The sequence below is a fragment of the Pseudorca crassidens genome, chromosome 19, assembly GCF_039906515.1.
Source record: "Pseudorca crassidens isolate mPseCra1 chromosome 19, mPseCra1.hap1, whole genome shotgun sequence".
Classification (NCBI taxonomy): Eukaryota; Metazoa; Chordata; class Mammalia; order Artiodactyla; family Delphinidae; genus Pseudorca; species Pseudorca crassidens.
In genome coordinates, this window is record NC_090314.1 from 61643683 (window position 1) to 61663327 (window position 19645).

Sequence of the window (19645 nt, forward strand, 5' to 3'; positions counted from 1 at the left end):
ACTGCAGATAGGAGTATCATTACCATCAGCAGCAAAGGCATAAAGCGAACATTAAAAACAGTTTTTACAACGTCTACCCAGGCTTAATTTTTTATTCCTTCAATAGCTTGGGGGTGGGGGGTGGGGAAGGGCTTTGGCAGGACACTTTATGATTAAGGCCCGAATTCTAAACCTTATTAGTAACCAGAGCAGATGGCAAAATTAGCTAATAGATTTTTTTTTAAAATTGTTCTCTGTTGAAAGAAATATTTGGAAGTGATGGAAAGGACTTACAATTTATCTCTTTGTGAATGGCCAACGGTGGAATTCTAGCTGTGAGGTCTGCTGCTCGTTTGATCCAAAGGCCAGCTAATGGGGCACACGGCAATCCCTTTTGAGATGGAGCAGAGCATTTTCTATAGTGGAGATCAAAGGCAGTAGCGCAACGAGTCATCAGAGTGGGCACCTGTAATAACATAAATGATGATTAAAGTGGTCCCACCCTGCATTTCCCATGATTCAATTTGAAGAGCTGTCATGGACGCTCTCCCCCATGCTGGTCTCTTTACTTAAACCTGTCAGTATCATTGAAGCTGTGGGAGCTTAAGAATCATTTTATAACAAATAAAGGATTGTTTCATGTTGGCCAAACATTTAATAGACTTCTAGAAAATATCCTGTTTTAGTTCAGCTCAGAATTTGGCCCAAGATGACAGGATTTTGTTTGATTGTTGGTTGCTTATTTCTCTGAACCTACATTTCAAATGACAGCAGGTTTGGAAATGAATGTGATTCAACCTTGGAAGGCTCTTGCTATGTGTCTGTGTGTCTTTTATCAGGGCCCTTGATTAGAAGGAAAAGAGAAAGGAGTCCTTTTTGTTCCATCTCGCCCTGTTATTATATTCATTATGAATCTTTCCCTTTCTTTCCGCCAATTAGGACCTGTCCCAATATGGCGGGACCTCCAGAGTACTAGCGCTGCCTTGCATGCGTGACTCTTTCCAGAAATCGCTTGGCTTGAAATTCAATCCCCGCCCCCCTTTTTTAAAAGAAGAAAACACAGTTCAACTGAATTCCAAAGCATTTGTATTCAGAGTTTCCATGACTCAGGGATCTATTATCAAGAGAAAATGAGAATGATTCTATTTTCACCTTTACCTAAACAAACAGGCTCACTGGCTGCCCAGATATTTGAGACTTATTGCTTGTCCTACAGAGCAGCCTCTTATCACAGGGTCAGTTCGGAAGGATAAAGCAGAGTTGGACAGTCTAGACTTGGATTCGAATCCTAACTTCACCACGTTCTAGCTCTACAGGTGTCCATGTATTAAGGAACCTCTGTAAGTCTACTTCCTAGTCTGTACCAGAGTCATAAATGATCATGGCTTCTCGAGGCAATGGAAAGGGTTGAATGGATTGCCTGCAAGGCCCCAGCCCACCATCTGGAACATGGGGAGTCTTTAAAAGCACTATTATTTCAGGACTGATCACTGAATAGTTTTCTCTGGTTGCCTTTTGCAGTTAGTTAGTTGTTCCATCCGCCTGACTTGCCCTCAGTCTTGTTTGATTAGCTCCACACCAAACATGTTCAAGTTCTACCTATACAGAACCAAAGATGTGAAGAGATGAGAAAGTACCTGTTTATTCTGGTCATAAATTTGCTTTGTAATTTAGGTTTACGTGTATTGATCTCACTACATTTACCTTCAAAATAGTACTGAGGATTGCTATCAGGGTAGAGGAGCGATTTGGTAGACAATTGTGTTCCTTCTTGAAGAATGGCTCTACAAAGCACGTGGGTCATAAAGCATTCAGTGCATGTTTGCTCATGAAATGAGTAAATAACTGAAATGATGACACTTAATTAATAATTATGGTGACCAGTACATTAAATCTTTCGTTAAAAGTATTCTGCAATTAATCATTTACGTTTAAATTCCCTAGCCTTCTTTTTGTTTTTAATTTTATTACTCAGAGACCAACAAATTGTCACTCCCAGGATATTATTGCTATTTCTGTTGAAATCTGGGGAAAGTTGCCATCTGTATCATACTGCTTCTTCTAATGAATGCACTTCTTATACCTTTCCATTCATGCAGATCTTATTATCTTTCAACCACGTTTAAAATTTTGCTCTTACACATTATTCTATTTACTCTTACGAACTTGATATTTTTTGGCCTAAATTGTAAAATATTGTTTGTTAAATATACTTTTTATTCTGAAATAATTTTAGACTTACCAAAAACTTGCAAAGACAGTACAGAGAGTTCCCATACACCCTTCACCCGGTATGTTTCTCCTAATGCTATCACCTTACATTTCTGTGGTACATTGGTCAAAACTAAGAAACCAACATTGGAACATCACCATTGACTAAACTCCAGACTTTAGTCAGATTTCAGCAGGCTCCTTTTTTTTCATTAGTAACGTTCTTGTTCTGTTCCAAGATCTTATCCAGGATACCATATTGCATTTAGTTGTCATGTCCCCTTACATATACTTTTTTTTTTTTTGCGGTACACGGGCCTTTCACTGCTGTGGCCTCTCCCGTTGCGGAGCACAGGCTCCGGATATGCAGGCTCAGCGGCCATGGCTCACGGGCCCAGCCGCTCCGCGGCATGTGGGATCTTCCCGCACCAGGGCACGAATCCGCGTCCCCTGCATCGGCAGGCGGACTCTCAACCACTGCGCCACCAGGGAAACCCCCTTACATATACTTTTAAAAATATATAAATATCATAAGTATTTTTACATAATATACATAATATACATAATAAATAAATTTGTACATAATATACGTAAGTGTTAAATTTTGCCATGTGTTTTATCTCTATGAATTGATACGATCAGGTGATTTTTCTTCTTTAGCTGTTGATATGGTAGGTTGCATTGATTGATTTTCAAATATTTAACTAGCATTGTGTAACTGGAATAAAGCCCTCTGGGCCATAGTGCATATTCTTAACATATATTTTGCTGGATTCAAGTTGCTAATACTTTGTTTAGAAATTTTACAGCTAAGTTTATATGAGATATTGTCTATAGCTTTTCTCTTTTGTAATGTCTTTGTCTAGTTGTGATATCAAGGTAGTTTTGCCCTCATTCAATGAGTTGAAAACTACTTCTTCATCTTGTATTTTCTGAAAGAGGTTGTAAAGAATTGTGCTAACTCTTCTTTAATTGTTTGAGAGATCTCTAAATATGGGATTGACCTGGATCTGGGTCACAGAGCCATGATTCCTTTCTACCTACATTCTGCTCTTAGGAAATTTAATTTTTGTTCCTTTTAAAATACCTTTCACCTGCCAATAAATCCCAAATTTATATCTCCAACTCAAGATTGCTCTACTGAGCTCCAAACTTATAAACAACTGCCCTTCAGTATTGGTGGAGGATTGGCTCCAGAAGCCTCCACAGATACCAAAATCCATGATGTTCAAGTTCATTATGTAAAATGGAGCAGTATTTACATACAACTTACGCACCTCTTCCCGTATACTTCAAATCGTGTCTAGATAACTTAGAATACCTAATGTGATGTAAAAGCTATATAAATGGTTGCTGCCATGTGGCAAATTCAAGTTTTGCTTTTTGGAACATTCTGGAATTTTTTTGAAAAAATATTTCTGATCTGCAGTTGGTTGAATGCACAGGTGCAGTGCCCATGGATACAGAGTGCCCACTGTATACAACTTTCCCCTTTGATATCTCTACTACAACTAGAATAGAACTCTTAATCCCTGTCTACTCCATTCTGATAGCCTATTCCTCCCCAGATGAGAAAATAACCACCTCAGTAAAACCACCCTATTCTCATTTGACCAAGCCATAATTGTCTGAGGAGTTCTTTCATACCGTCGCACCCTGTATTCAGTATACTACATCATGCTGTTGATTCTACCTTCAGAACACATCTTGAAATCTGTCCCTTTCATAATCTCTACCGTGACCAGCCTAGTCTAAGCTGCTAACATTTGCTCCCAGCTGGTCTCTCTCTTGCTACGCTCCCCAAACCAAATGATTGTTTATTCACATCGCAGCCAGAGTGACATCTTTAAAGTATAAATTAGACCACATCGACTCTCCTTTTGAATAACATTCCATTACATGTAGAATAAATCAAAACTTCTGAACCACAGTGCAACGTATATTCTTTAACAGGACGCTGGCCTCATTTTCAACTAGTCCTTAGGTTAGGCTCCTGTATTCGTCTGCTAGAGCTCCCCTAACACAATACCATGGACTGGGTGGCTTAAAACAACAGAAATTTATTTTCTCACAGTTTTGGAGGCTAGAAGTCGAAGATCAAAGTGTCAGCAGGTTGGGTTTCTTCCTGCCATGCAGACTGCTACGTTCTCACTGTGTCCCCATGGAACCTCTTCTGTGTCCACATGGAGAGAGAGAGATCTCTGGTGTCATTTCTCTTCTTAGAAGACAGTCCTATCAGATTAGGGACCCAGCCTTATGACCCCAGTTAACTTTAATTTCCTCTTGAAAAGCACTATCTCCAAATACAGTCACATCGAGGGCTAGGGCTTCAACGCATGACATTTTTTTTTAGTTGGGGAGTGGGACGGAAGTACATAACTCCATCCATAGCAGTACCCAATCTCACTCTCTAGAATCTAGGTATACAGGCTCTCTTCTATACATAAAGGACACCGAGCTCACGTCGGTCTTAAGGCCGTTACTGCAATTCCCTTCGTCGGGAACGGTCTTCCCCTAAGTCCACATGTGTGGATGATTCTTGTCTTTTCTGTCTCAACTCAGATGTGGCCTCCTCAGAGAGTCATGTCCTAATAACCCAATCTAAAGTCTCCTCTACACCCTGGCCATCACTTTCCATCCCATTTCTCTTTAATTTTCTTTATAGAACTTATCACTCTCTAAGTCATCTTTTTCTATTTACTGGTTTATCTTCTCACAGCCTCTCTCCCCTTACCTGACGCTAGAATAGAAGCTCCCTGAGGGCAGAGAACTGTTTCTATGGTTTGCTGCTATATTTTTGGTTCTCAGGACACTTCCCAGCACATAGCAGATGACTAAAAATATTTGTTGGCTGTTTTTTTAAATTAATTTTTATTGGAGTATAGTTGATTTACAATGTTGTGTTAGTTTCAGGTGTACAGAAAAGTGAATCACTTACACATATACGTATATCCACTCTTTTTTAGATTCTATTCCCATATAGGTCATTACAGAGTATTGAATAGAGTTCCCTGTGCTATAGGGTAGGTTCTTATTAGTTATCTATCTTATATACAGTAGTGTGTATATGTCAATCCCAATCTCCCAGTTTATCCCTCCCCCAACCTTTCCCCCTTTGGTAACCATAAGTTTGTTTTCTACATCTGCGACTCTATTTCTCCTTTGCAAATAGGTCCATTTGCACCATTTTTTAAAATTCCACATACAATGCTAACACATATATATGGAATTTAAGAAAAAAAAATGTCATGAAGAACCTAGGGGTAAGACAGGAATAAAGACACAGACCTACTAGAGAACGGACTTGAGCATATGGGGAGGGGGAAGGGTGAGCTGTGACAAAGCGAGAGAGAGGCATGGACATATATACACTACCAAACGTAAGGTAGATAGCTCGTGGGAAGCAGCTGCATAGCACAGGGAGATCAGCTTGGTGCTTTGTGACCGCCTGGAGGGGTGGGATAGGGAGGGTGGGAGGGAGGGAGACGCAAGAGGGAAGAGATATGGGAACATATGTATATGTATAACTGATTCACTTTGTTATAAAGCAGAAACTAACACAACATTGTAAAGCAATTATACCCCAATAAAGATGTTAAAAACAAATTCCACATACAAGCAATGTCGTATTTGTTGACTGTTGAGGGAATGAATTTGGTTTAGCCAGTGCTGGCAGACTGCATGGGACCTATTCAATGGGGGAGTCCTAGTGTGCCTGGTGGTTTTTTTCAAGTTTCAAGAGATAAACCGTAGGTAAGAAGCTCTGTCTTTTCCTCATATTTTCAAAAGAACTGGCCACAATCACCTCATAAGTTGGTGATTATGAAGGAGACATTTAAGCACTTGGATTCTTATGCCCTAGAATCCAGGGTAAAAAGACAGCGATAGTAACCACCAAAGTCCCTCTAGTCTCTCAGGTCAGCTGTGAGTGTAAATGAGACAAAGGTTTGCTGCTTCGTTTCTAGCTTATCACCCAGGAAGCGGCCAATGGATGTTGGTGTCCATGTATACAGTCTATATGGTACCAGTGAAAGAAGAAAAGAAGGGAAATGTAAGCATGCAGCCTAGATTTCCAAAAAGAAACAGCATTTCTTACCGACACACAGTCCTCCTCTATACATTTCAACATACTTGGCCTTGTTAGTGCTCTTCTAACATCTGCCTTCCCTTTGCAGACAGTATAGTCATTAACGAATGAAATTAGCTCCAAGTTACAATGACGGGCATTCAATTTTGTTCAATTAGAGGTTCACAGGGAATTTACACATGCACAGTTCAAAGCTGTCCAACATTCAGGGGCTTGTAAGGAGCACAGACTCCGTTTAGGTTGACGTCAAGCAACAGTCTTAGGTCTACGACAGTTATTTTTCTCACTTGCCATGAGGGAGCCTAGCTTTTAAGAGACCACCTGCATAAGCACTTTGGTACAAATTTCAATGCTTTCTTGAAAATATGTGATCAGAGACATGGAGGTAAGGTGTAATAACTTTATCGGATGGTTATTTTCAGGTTATCAGACTCCTGAATCATGCAAGTCTAAAAGGGATTTCAATTTGTGGAGATTTCAGTAAAGCGATAACATTCAGAAACATCTGCTTCAGTAAGTCAATTCTCCCGAATTTAGAAAACCCAAATAATTAATCTGAGGGCTGAATGCTATCCTCACATATTTTTTATTGCAAATGTAAATTAAATATACCACTTGAGAGATTACAAAGAAGGCAACTTGGCCCAGAGAAAGGTGCTGCGTTAAGTCAACATTCTCTCTCAGTTGAAACTTGGTCCGTGTTCCTGAGTAAAGCGCCGAGGACAACAGACGTCATTGTGAGATTTCCCCAAATCAAGAGATTTCTGCATGATACCTTCCCCCAAAGGGAATAATGGTTGGCCTCAGAGCCAGATTTTTCGAGGATGACTTTTGCCCACACATCATAAAAATGCAACCCCATCTTCTTACTTACCTTGAGTACCTTTCTGGTCGGATTCACGGCTTTGTTTTCAATACACTGCTTTCTTGACTGCTTCTTTGAGCGAGCTATACCATATACCATGGTACAATACACCATGCTATCGGTATATTGATCGGAATCAATGTACCGATAGCACAGAAGGGAAGAAGAAACGTTGGGAGAGCAAAGATGGAAAACCTAGTCCAAGGGGGCACTTGTCGGGTAGCTCTTGGGGACAGCTGCACATAAGATTGTACCACCAACAAGCATATTTGAAAGCAGCGATGTGATCACTCATGAAGCTAGCCCAGGAGCATAATCTTCCCATCTAAGATCTGAGAGTGATGGGTAGGAGGCAAGAAATGGTTTCTATCAATAAGGAACGGGCAGCCCACACATTAAAATCACTTTTCAAAACACACATGTCCTGCATATTGCAAGAGTTTTAAGACACAGAAGAAAATCATTTTTAAGCTTATCCTGTTTCTTTTAAAAGATCAAAGGGCGTAGAAAACTGTACATGAAAGACACAACTTTTTGTTATATAGATAGATGTATAAGGCTAAATACATGTTTATACTCATTATGTAGGTATCCATATACATAAGACTAAAGTAACATAGTGTGCACTCTGTATATATGCATGTGTATGTGTCATACACATTTATCTACATTTATCTTTATCTTTCACTCTATCTATCTATCTAATATCCTAGATAACATCTTAAGTCTTGGAAGTAGTAAAGTTGTTTTATTTTTATTTTTTAAGATTTACAGCAGTGGTTCTCAACCAAGGGCAATTTGGCAATGTCTGGAAACATTTTTGGTTGCTATAATTAGCAGGGAGGGGGCTACTGGTATCTAGTGGGTAGAGGCCAAAGATGCTACTAAACACCCCACAAGGTACAGGACATTCCCTCTCCCAGGAAAGAATTATCTGACCCCAAATATCAACAGAGCCAAGGTTCAGAAAACCTGATAGAATCTATAAATTGGGCAGGCATACCAATGAACTCTTAAGATGTCTTAGGTCTGTGACCGAGTTTACCTGGGGGAACATATCAGATACCAGCAGCTTAAAAAAGGACATTCTTCCCACCTGACTTTTCTAAGGAATCAGTCAACACATTCCAGTGTTTTCATTGCCACATCATAAAAGATATGCTTGTATATTTCATTTCCTGGATGAGTGAAAATGAGCAAGTTGCCGTTTGCCTCAATAATTTCCAGAGGATCTCAGTAACTAGGACATTATACCCTGAGTCTGAGGAAAAATCGGCAAACGTTTCAGGAAATTTCCCTTCTTTGGCAACACTGAAAGGCCACAAACAAATTCACTTTCAAATGGATATTTAAGGGCATTTTATGAGTCTTTTCGATGTCTCTCCAAGTCTTGCTGGAGTTGCTGTGTTGAAAAGCTGTAAAATTTAGTTGCAATAAAATAGACATTACTTTTAATTGTTTCCTCTCAGCATTTTCACATATATGTAGATTTTTCTTTTAAAAAAAAAGCAGCTTGGAAAATCAGCATTTACAGTTCCAAAGAGCTTTCATACTGTCATCAGTCTATATTCTAAGGTGTTTCTGCATTGAAAGAAGATACATTACTGGAGAAATATGAGGAAAGAAAAACTAAAAACTACCAGATGTTCTTGAAACCTCGGAACAGATCATTTGTAGCCTTTGTAGCTTCACTGCTTCCAGGTATGATTAACCATGGGGAAGATCAGACCAGAAGAGTTAGGCTCCAGCACTGACGGTCAGCGTTAACCTCACCACCTCCAGGGTAACTGAACACTGAGGCACCATAAAGAACAGTTCTAGGAACTCATGCAATTTGATTTGCTTTTCCAAAATTAAAATTTGGATAATTAAAAAATATATACACAGAACGTACCAATCCCTATAAATTATCATTAAAAAATTGAAAACTGGGGCTACCTGACTCTACCTGGGGAGGTGGAACTTTTCATCATAATCCAAATACTGCTGCGTACGATGCTTTGTAGATGGACAGTCCTCTGCTGGGCTGATTCTTTCTGACAGTTCTCTCGGTTCCTTTTGGTACTCTACCCATCCGTGGTACATGTGAATTTGTACTTGATGTTAATGATCTCACTGCACTTTTTATGTGATTGGCTCTGTACCAAGAGAAACAGTATGAATGCTCCATCATCAGCCACTACAGTCACAAGGGCAGTGTTGAAGTAAGAATTCAATTGTAAATACGAGACAAGAAATTTCACTGCCAAGAGGGGCTGGAAACTGGAGGAATGCAGGGATGCAAAGCGAGGAGGCCTGGTATCATGTCTTCTCTGCTTTCATTAAGCAAGCAAACTGCTAGAAGGAAATGTCATGAAATAAACAAACACAGTACACAAATAATTGCTTCTTTCTTTGACATCCTCACTTCTTTCTCTACCTATGTTTTATGATTAAAAGGGATACTTTGTTTCTACTCTCAAACAGGTTAACACTTACCTTGACAAGTCCTTTGTACGATTCCTGGAGGATAACAGTAGTTATTGAACGTATGAGTGCATGGAGAAAACTGTGACCCACAAATGAGTACCTTCTGGTGACTGACATTAACAAATGAAATATAAACCCAACCCATACAGATACCAAGGTCAAGTGGAAGACAACCCTGGTGACCCCACCAGATACTCTGGTTCCCAACATCTCTTTTATTTCTGGTAAAAATTTATTCACAGAAATTTTTCAGAAATTAAGAAATGAGAAAACAGATGTTTGGAGAGCTTCGGCAATCTCTGGAAGATGAAGCTGTTAATGATTTGTACCCAGGTTTGCTTTATTCCAAAGTTTTTTCTCTTCTTTCTACATCGCAACCTCTGCCTCGTAAAACTGTAAGGGGAACACACTAACTCCTGGATGCGCTCTTCTGGCCAAGGCACCCGCCTGCACTCACAGAGCATCCAATTGTTTGGCGTCTCCTTGGATGTGAGAAGCCTGCTCTTTCTGTGTCCACTCCACAGCATTTGTGTCTGCACCATGCAAATATTACAAAATGTTCTCCCTTCTGTGGAAATTTTGAGAATTTCAACACCTAAACTTTATCTAATTGTAGATGGGTTGACAGCATAGGATTACAAAATATTAAGAAGAAAACCAATTTCTTTGGGTTTACTCAGTATTTTTCTGTAAAACTGCTCTTTTAGGAAAAGAAGTCTAGTTAAAAAAAAAAAAACCTGGTCATTCTTTGAGGGCTCCCCGTTATACATTCGGTGCTTGTTCTTCACCAAGAAATATCCATTAGGGCAACATAAATGGGACTAAATGTCCTCTATGACAAGATTCTGGAGACAATATCACTGCTCCTTCAGGTTCATATCTTTAAAGACAATAGCTTACGCCATTTGAAGCAAAACTTGTCGTGAAAATGTTTCATTTTGTTGTCTTCCAAATGCTCAAGAGGTAAAGATGATCATCAAAAACAAGGTCGAGCCCATCAATGCATATAGCCATGGCTTAAAATTCTAACCAAAACACGTTTTATCACACTGGATAAGCTAATATTAATCTCATAAATATTCTTGATCGAAATCTAAATAAAAATAAAAAGGCTTCTAGAAAAAATCCACCCAGCATTAATAGCTCTTCTAAAACATTTTTAATTTTTTCCATCTGGTCACTTCCAAGAAAAACTATTCAGTACTTCCAAGTACTGAAGAATCAAACTAGGTAAGTCCTACTCACAGAATTTCAGAAAGGCCACCAGAGGGAATAACAAATGCTCTTAAATTTCAAAGACACAAGTTTTTCTCCACCAACTCTGGCACATTTCATGACCTTATTCTGAGGTCATACAAGTAGATGGTCCACCAGAAAGCATGAGCACAATGGCTATGCAATGTCTCTAGCTTTTCATGACTAAATTGGCCAGAGTCAGCCTAATGTCAATAAAAAAGACTAGTATTTTTGTATGGTTATTTGTCAATCACATCTACACTCACCCTGTCACCTTGACAAGAACCAATGCCCAAGCAGTAAATTATTTCCCTTCTCATCCATATATTTTAGAGAATTAAAGGCATTGATTTTACAAGGAGAAAAAATGCTTCTCGTTGGTTCTCTGTGGGGAATAAACAAGCAAGAAGAAATGCTCTTCCGAATGCATAATGGAATTTCCTATCTCTGAAACTGTCTCTCACTCCCCTCCACCCATACATGCAACCGATGTCATTGCTGTCACATCTAGCAGGGTATCAGGCGGAGGTGAAGCCAAAGGACTCTTTCCTCTACAACCAGGGGAATCCCCATAATTTCCAGTCTAGTACAGTTTCCAGTTTAGCTACAATTACTAAGGGTGAACATTACTCCTGGGGTTTCCTAGGAAGGTAGATAACTGTGGGGTTCAAGGCAGTCATCCCAGGTGTTACTAAGCTCCCCCTTTTCTCTGACTCTTTTCTAACGCCTTGTCTTTAGTAACTTTCATCAGGTCAAATTCATAGGCTGTACCTTGACCTTCCAGGGAACATAGGCCACCTGAAAACACAGCTAAAGGATTATAATCCCCTTACTTGGGTGTGCTCCCAGAGTAAAGTAAAACATTAAACTTACCATTGGCGATCCACATTGCAGGCTATGGTCCCACTCGCCCAGGTCTCCACGGTGTCCTTTTCTTCGTGCAGACGCATCACTCTCCCACATCTTGGTTGGGAGAAGTAGTAGAAATCTGACAAGCCCTAGCAGAAATTCACAGTGCAGGAAGGAATAAAACAGGTAGTCAGATGTCCCAAATGGCTGATTCCCACTGCTCTTCAAAGGCATTGATAAAGGAACAAATTTGTCACAGAAACACCCGCGACCCCAATCTGTTTTTGAGGCACGAAGGGGCCAACTGACCAACTGAATCCAACCTAGGGAAGCTACTGAAATGGTACTATGCTATTATAAACTAATTTAAAAGGGTCCCAGGAACTGACGCATGCATACCTGGTACCCAAACCCAAAGATTCAATCTAGGATCAGAGGATCTGGAATGAAAAAACTCAGTGTGGGCTTTGGACTTGTCGCCCTGTCTACCCTCTTACTTCTGTCCCTCTGATTATTAAACTTGTCCTTGGTGGACTCTTCCAAGAGTCACCTAAATTTGGTCAGGAACAGAGCCACAGGGATAACAGTCAAAACTGAATGCTCAGTATATACTGACTTAAGTGAGACTATTTTGGCTAAAAGATTTTCCCCCAAGTGGTATTTTTAAAAAAGATAACAGGGGGCTTCCCTGATGGCGCAGTGGTTGAGAGTCCGCCTGCCGATACAGGGGACACGGGTTCGTGCCCCGGGTCCGGGAAGATCCCACATGCCGCGGAGCGGCTGGGCCGTGAGCCATGGCCGCTGAGCCTGCGCGTCCGGAGCCTGTGCTCCGCAACACGAGAGGCCACAACAGTGAGAGGTCCGTTTACCACAAAAAAAAAGATAATAGACTTGATTTTTTACAGTTCTAGATTCTCAGCAAAATTGAGAGGAAAGCACAGAACGTTCCCACACCCCCTCTCCTCACACAGAGGCGCAGCTTCCCTGTATCACCATCCCCCACCAGAGGAGAATATTTGTTACAGTTAGTGAACCTGTGTTGACACATCATTATCACTTGAAGTCTATAGTTTACATCAGGGTTCACTCTTGGTGGTGTACATTTTATTAGTTTTGACAAACGTGTAGTGACACGTATCCACCACTGCAGTATCATACAGAGTACATTCCATGTCCTACTATCTTGGTTACATTTTTATTCATTCATTCAGTTAGTCATTTTTATTCGAGTCTCTTTCCTCTATGCATTGAACCCTGTGCTAGACCCTGGGAATCTTCAAAACAATAATTAAAACAAATCAACAGCCTTTTCTTTAGCTTCTCTCTCCCTTCTTGCATCTTACTGAAAGCAGAAAGAAGAAACCAAGCGGCACTCTCAACACCCGGGCTAGAAACATTCTTGGCTAGATCATCCAGAAACTGAGATCATGAGTGTTTGTTTTTTCAGGATGCTAAGTTTTGCAGTAATTTATCACAGAGCAATATATAACTAACACATATATTAATATCAAGAGTGGAACATTGCCAAAATACGAACCCAAAATTTGGGGGTGGCTTTGGAACTAGGCAGTGGGCTTTGAGAAAAGTGTTAGGAACAGCCTGAGGGCCTGGAAGAAATTGTCGATAGAAGCCTGTGGTCATTCATCAAGCTCCAGGTGAAGGCTGGCAGGCAATGAGGTAAATGTTATTGCAAACTGGAAGAAGAGGGATCTTTGTTACGTTGTGGCAGAAAGTTGAGTAACACCACTGAGTGGAAAGTAGAAAATGTGTGTATCAGTGAACTGGGTGATCCATGAAGATGTATGTATTATATACACCCCTATGCCTTTAAATACAAAGTAGACATATTAATTGCTGTTGTTGTTGTTACATTGTGGAAGGAATCTTTAAGTCTAATAGGAAGACAAAAGGACAGCTTCTGTGGTGTATCTTCTTATTCTTCAAAATACTTACTAGCTGACATTCAGGTGTCTGTCTCGGAAGAACAGGTTTTCACCTCCATCCTACTGTACTCTGACGTGGATATGTGACTTGCTTTAGCCAACAAAATGAGTGGAAGCGGCATGGGTCACTCCCAAGCAGAAGTTTTAAGAGCCAGTGCATGCCACCTTTTCATTTACCCTATGGTGAAATGTCTCATTTTATAAGAGCTACTCTATCAGACTGAATCCTGGAAGGAAGCGATCCAAAGCCAGCCAGCAATGAACATATATTTGAACAAGAAAGCAAGCTTTGTGGTTAGAAGCCACCGCCATTTGTTACTGCTCTATACATTACCCTTGCCTGATTGGTACAGCTTCAGACAAGTGCTGCAGCTGAAGGATGACGAGGATTCTGACCCATGGACCAGGGGGAGAGGATAGATGCTAGGGCAGGTGCAGGGGCCTGGAGCGTGTGAGAGATCGTAGGAAGAGTATGCATGTCTAAAACGTAATATGGAAATTGGTTCGGGAAAGGGATGAGGGGAAAGGAACAAATTAGACGGACAGGGTCATTTATTCCATGTTAAGAAAGTCTGCCCCCCTGTCAGGATGGAGAGTTCATTGAATTATAAGGGGAGGAATAATATGTCCAAATTTTATGTTAAAAAGTTAACAATGACAGTCTTGTAGAAGGTACAGGTAAGGTGCCTGAAACACAGGGAGGAAATCCACTGTAATAGTTTAAGGAAAGTATGTTACACACATAACCAAGGAATGGAGAACACTGAAGAGGTATGAGAAACACTAAAGAGAAAAAAAGTGAGAGAACTTAGCAATGAGGTTGATGTGATTATGGCATCGTTATAGGAACATGAAGTACAATATATGTATTGCTCGTGTTAGATTAGACTGTTAGTCAGGGACAGTCCGTCTCTCCTTCCCCACCTTCTGTGGGAGGAGTATATTTCTCCAACACATGAACATGTGACCTACAATGATGGGGGCGTGGAAAGGATAGTGTGCAAGTTCCAAGTCTGGGCCTTGAGAAGCATCGTTTGCTTTTCTTCATCCTCTTTGGGATCATCCCTCCCCCTTCATGAGCATATTCCCCATCTAGTCTCCTGGTTCCTGGTCCCTGAGGACAAACCTGCAACAAAGCTGATCTGAATCTGTGGCTGGAGCCCAAGTCCAGCTGATCCCAGCCAAGACCAGAGAAGTCCTGCCCCCCTTCTGCCACGCAGACACATAAGTGAGACACCGTGTGCCACTGAGTTCTTATTGTTGTTTTCTAGCCAAAGTTGACTGATACACCACTGGACTCAAATTTCCATGAGCTACTAACCTCAACTCCACGTTCCTTTTATGACTTTTAAAAATCTTTTCGCTGCGCTGGGTCTTCGTTGCCATGCACGGGGTTTTCTCTAGTTGTGGCGAGCAGGGGCTACTCTTCGTTGTGGTGCGTGGGCTTCTCATTGCGGTGGCTTCTCTTGTTGCGGAGCACGGGCTCTAGGCACGCGGGCTCAGTAGTTGTGGCTCGTGGGCTCTAGAGCGCAGGCTCAGTAGTTGTAGTGCACGGGCTTAGCTGCTCTGCGGCATGTGGGATCTTCCTGGACCAGGGCTCGAACCCGTGTCCCCTGCATTGACGAGCAGATTCTTAACCACTGCGCCACCAGGGAAGTCCCCCAGTTCCTTCTAAAAATAATTGACTGCAAAGTCCCAGCCAAACTTTACCATCTTTTCTTTAAATAATAAAAGGTCAAAGGAAGATAATTCTTAAATGTTCTGTTGGATATGTTTCTATTTGGGGGGTTGTTTTTAATCATTTATCCCGGTATAACCATGAAACGGGACATGCAGTTGTAATTATTTAAATTTCCCTTCAAGTATGAGAATATAGATTTTTTTATTATTGATTGAGCAAGTTGACTAGTTCTCACTAGAAGTGACAGCATAAAGCCACGTAAAAAGTAAATATGCAAAAGTTAATTTTACTTAGACTTGAGAGATTAGTTTAGGTTAATCACATGTTTCTGGGAAACGGTCAAGGTCCTAGTCATAAATCCATTCAACAAAGACCTTTAAAATTTTCAACCTTTTCACCCTTTTTAAACGCTATGGTTGGCTCTCTTCTTAGTTTGAAATAATGCATGTAATGTTTTTACAAGTGCAAATAGCAGTAAATGAAAGAGTGATAATGCATTAGGAAGGGAGTTTATTTGCAAACCTTCAAAAGTGGTTTACTTTAATACCCAAGGTATATGCATATTATAGTTCTGATAATGAGGGCATACAGTAAACTGTAATAAAAGTCATTGGAAGGTTTGCCAAGATATATTCTCTTGTTTGAATTAAACCTACTCTAGGAGACTGTAATTTTCCCTCTTGCATCAGAAGATATTAGCCTTGGTTTATTTCTGAAATATTTTATTTGGGTTGTATCATGTGACATAAACGGACTGGGAAAAAGCAAGGTGAGCCACTGTAGCACACATCTGAAGTCTAAGGGAGTGATACCCAGGGGATGCAAAGATGGCTGGAGAACACCAATAATTGGGATGTGTTTTTTTAGATCGTTTCGCACGATCTGCTGGGAAGCAGATTTGTGCATGAAATGTGAGGAAGCCTCAGCTCGGTACAGCCTCCCGTTTAGGAGTCATCCTCCGACTCTGTGGGCTGTGGCATCACCAGGATATTGGCCTGCTGATAACTCGGTTTCTTCGAGTCTGTTTTTAATTATGGAAGTAATATAACATTGTTAGGGGAAGATTATAAACAAGGTAAAAGAAATATTACTATTTTACCTCATTCCTATTTTTCATTTTTGTATGTCTTTCCCAAGCTTTTTGAGTAATTACTAAGTTCCCAGTAAGACTTTCTCTGCCTCAGCTCACGTAAGTCTCATGACAACAATAGCAAGCATGATCCTTCTTTTAGAGAGAAGAGCTGGAGGTTTTAAATAACTGCCCCAAGGCTATCAAACTACCAAGTCACAGAGGAGTGAGTAGAAAACTAACTGTTTGACTTCCTAGCCCAAGCTTCTTAATAAGTATCTTACAGAGTTGTAAACGTAGCGTGAAGACAGTTTTGTATCTTGCTTTTCCCACTTAATGTTGAACTGTATTTTCCCACATGACGGCGTAGTCTGTTACTGTTATTTTAGTAGCATGGTCTCCCTTAATAGAGATATGTCCTCACTTCCTGAGCCATCCTCCTATCACAGGACTCTGGATTACCTCCAAATTACCATTTTGGAATTTTACAGTTTTATAATTAACACTACAACAACTATCTTAATGCAGAACATGCTCTTACATAATCCACGGGGTCTTTTCCGCCCCATGGTCTACAACGTTTAGAAAATTTTGAAGATTTTTTTTTATATGTGTGAAGTCTAAATGGGATTTGTTCCATTGTTTCAGTTTTGGCTGGGATTTCAAAGCTGAGAAGTTATGTGACAAATGCCCCTGCCTCCTAGAGAGAGACGCCCGGTCGTTTACATGTGACCTGCAAAGGAGGCTGCCAAAACCAGGTTCGGCCCCGCTTAGCCTATCGCCTACCTTCCATTATAGAACAAAAGCTAAGAGTGCATTAGGAAGATGGATAAATAATGTTTTAGGACAACTGTCAGTAAACCCCACGCTTTTCTTCCCCTCCACTACGCTTTGTTAACCAACCTCAGGTCCAGTGAGAAAACTTTGATCTTGACATGTGAGGAATTTGGAAAACAAAGAGGCTGGCTCTCGCCTGAAAAACTTTGAAGGCAAGAGGTTGGATGGAAGGAATCCGCATGGCTGAACACAGAGAAAAAACTGGATCAGGGTGGACCCTACAGAGGGCAGGGAGGCAGGCGCCACCTGGAGAGGATCTCATCATGTGGTTTCCTACAAGGGCTGAGGGCCCGCGGGAGTCAAAGGTCATGCAGAGCTCAGCACCAGAAGCGGAAGTAGATGGACGTCCTGTGCAGGCACACGTCGGGCGTCGCTCAGGTCAGCGCACAGCGTCCGTGGTAGTCTTCGAAGAATCCATAGATACCCTGAGGCAGAAAGACGGCATTTAAGTACCTGTCTCCATCATCGGACTCTGGACCCAGATTACACACTGCACCAAATGATAGATCATTTCTGAGCCCTGATTCCTCCTCTCGGACTCCTTATCGCCAAGGGGGAGCCAAGAAGCAACACAGTAAGGGAGGAGGAATGAAAGAACAAGGCGGAAAAACGACGGAGTATCCACCTTCCCACTAGAGGGTTACCAGTTCCAAGTTAGGAGTCCAGAGAAGAGGCCTGAAACGGCGTTATACAATGAAGGATTGGTGCTGTGTTTTGTTTCTTAGTCTCAAACTGGACTTCTGTGTACCTGAGGATGAGTCTACCAGAGGTTTTCGTCCAAAGGCAAAGAAGGAAGATCCAACACACAATTTGGACAGGCTACTGTGGAAGAAAAAATAGAATTATTCACAGTTTCACACCTCTGAACCCAGCTCATTCAATCAACAAGTACGTGAAATTTCAAGTTGCATTTTCCAAAACATTTTTACCGGTTTACAAACATCATCAGGGATGAAGGAAAATCAGTTCCATGATGTTTTGCTCCCTTTAAAGTTCTGTTTTGAGGTTTATTATAATTTAATAGGTGAAATGTAATCTCAATTTAATGATAATTTTTAAATTACTAGCATAAACATTTTTATTTGCATATCTATTATTTATATTTGCTCACTTATAAATGAGCTGTAACATTGGACAGTATATCTATTAGTTAATTATTTTGTTATAAATTTGCATGTGGCATTAAGAAGAGAGACGAACTCTTTCCCCTGTTTTGTACTCTGTAGTTTGCCTCTCAATAAAAAATATTTTTTTTAAGTATGAAATTTTTAAAATGTAGTGAAACTCCAACTGTCAACGTTTTCCTTTCAATTTCTCCTCTTTGGAAATTTGGGGGGAAAAAAAGTCTATCTTTTCTTTATTCTTTGTTGAGGGATTTCTAATGTTTAAATGTTTGACTGTTTCTCCCATCTGGAGCTCATTTGTATACGGCTCAGAATCTGATAAGCGTGAGTTAACTATAACAAGTTGGCTGGGAAAAACATGTTGTTTGTATGGATATATCACTTTCAGCAATATTCGTATTCTAGTTTAAAGCACAACAAATGTTCTCACTCTCCAGTAAAGGCTGAAGAGACTTTCATAATAAATTTTCCTTACAAAAAGAATCCAGAGTCTCTCCCTTTGTAAACATCAAGTTGCCTGAGCTTAGCTCTCTTTTGTTCTCTGCCACAGCTCCCTCCCTATCAGAATTTACACACCATCCACTGTCAGGGATGCAAACTGTTCTACAGTTTGTTAATATCCAAGAAAGGCCATCACCTCTGAATCATTTTTTCCCCAAACATAAATCCTTGGGCCAACAAAGAAAAGTGGTATTTTTCCATCTCCATAATTCCTGTTATTTTAAGTCTATCCTTTAACCAGAGTGGCTTTGTATTTCTTTTTCCTTGATAACTCATAGGTTCAAATGTAAAAAATTATTATTACAAGGAACAATTATGAGGTTCAAAGCATACTGTGTGCATTCCATGCTTCTAGTTTCTGGTACTGATATACGGAACGGAATACTTGTGGCTGTCTATTCGCATGAAGTGGATGGGTTCCAGCCACTGGTGGTGAGAGGCTTAATGAAAGTCTGGCTTCATCAGACCCAGCAGGGACCTACCATCATGGGAGGTGGCCCAAGTGCCCTACTGGAGGCATCTCAGAAACAAACTTTCGACCATTAACTTATTCAGTCCAAATGGCAACCACGAAAGGGGGGGCGGGAATGGCTTTGCTGATTTTCTTAGCTTGAACATTATTCTAGATTTTAAGATTTCAATAACTCTTTCCTAAACACTGAACTAGAAAAACCTCTGACCTTTTAAAATACTTTTCATTTTTACTTTTTCAGTTTGGCGTGTTTAGTATTTTGATAACCCCCTCCTCACAAGCTTTCTTATTTAATGAGATAGTACACTTACATAGCAAAGCA

At 40.5% G+C, this 19645-nt stretch overlaps 1 long non-coding RNA gene across 1 annotated transcript; it reads right to left on the minus strand.

The window, feature by feature from the left end:
* Nucleotides 1–314: 314 nt before the first annotated feature.
* LOC137211626 (uncharacterized) lies at nt 315–15244 on the minus strand. The gene is made up of 3 exons (XR_010937164.1): nt 14961–15244; nt 11721–11845; nt 315–445 (listed from the first exon to the last, which is right to left on the minus strand). It is a non-coding gene; the product is annotated as an uncharacterized lncRNA (long non-coding RNA).
* Nucleotides 15245–19645: the final 4401 nt, after the last annotated feature.